Source organism: Octopus bimaculoides, chromosome 4 (genome assembly GCF_001194135.2).
Source record: "Octopus bimaculoides isolate UCB-OBI-ISO-001 chromosome 4, ASM119413v2, whole genome shotgun sequence".
NCBI classification, from domain to species: Eukaryota; Metazoa; Mollusca; class Cephalopoda; order Octopoda; family Octopodidae; genus Octopus; species Octopus bimaculoides.
In genome coordinates, this window is record NC_068984.1 from 51,602,248 (window position 1) to 51,602,801 (window position 554).

A 554-nucleotide genomic window follows, 5' to 3' on the forward strand; every position below is an offset into this window, starting at 1 on the left:
ATACACATGTATGTATGTATTTTAACGGTGATAATTTATCAAATTAACTGCGTTCCACGTAATGAAGTATTGAGCACTTTAATGTGTATGCGGAGCAAAACCCTTGTTTATATCAACAGATATACAATGTCTATCTATCTATTTATCTAGCTAGCTACCTAGATAGATAGATATAAAAATTGGGGTAAAAAATCATATATTAATTAATATCCCGCGGGCGGGAGAGATGTGTAATGGTGTACATATGGAGGGTGCTGGAGGGACTGGTGCCAAACTTTGGCATCAAGTGCTGCAGGAGTGCCCGCACGGGTCGCCACTGCATGATGCCAGGGGTGCCGTCCACTGCATCTCACATAGGAGCGAGATGCTGCAGCGGCCTCGGTTTCAGAGGACCTCGGCTCTTCAGTGCCCTGCCAAGGCATTTGAGGGACATGCAAGACATGGATGCGAAGGTCTTCAAGACAAGGCTTGACACTTTCCTCTCCACGATACCAGACGAACCAGTGGCTCGTAATGAGACGCAGCTTGGGGCAGCTGTGTCAAATTCTCTTATA

At 45.8% G+C, this 554-nt stretch overlaps 1 protein-coding gene across 1 annotated transcript in view; it reads right to left on the bottom strand.

The window, feature by feature from the left end:
* The window catches only part of LOC106870193 (NACHT domain- and WD repeat-containing protein 1), a 49,453-nt gene that overhangs the window by 38,166 nt on the left and 10,733 nt on the right, over positions 1–554 (bottom strand). The gene's annotated exons all lie outside the window — the stretch shown is intronic.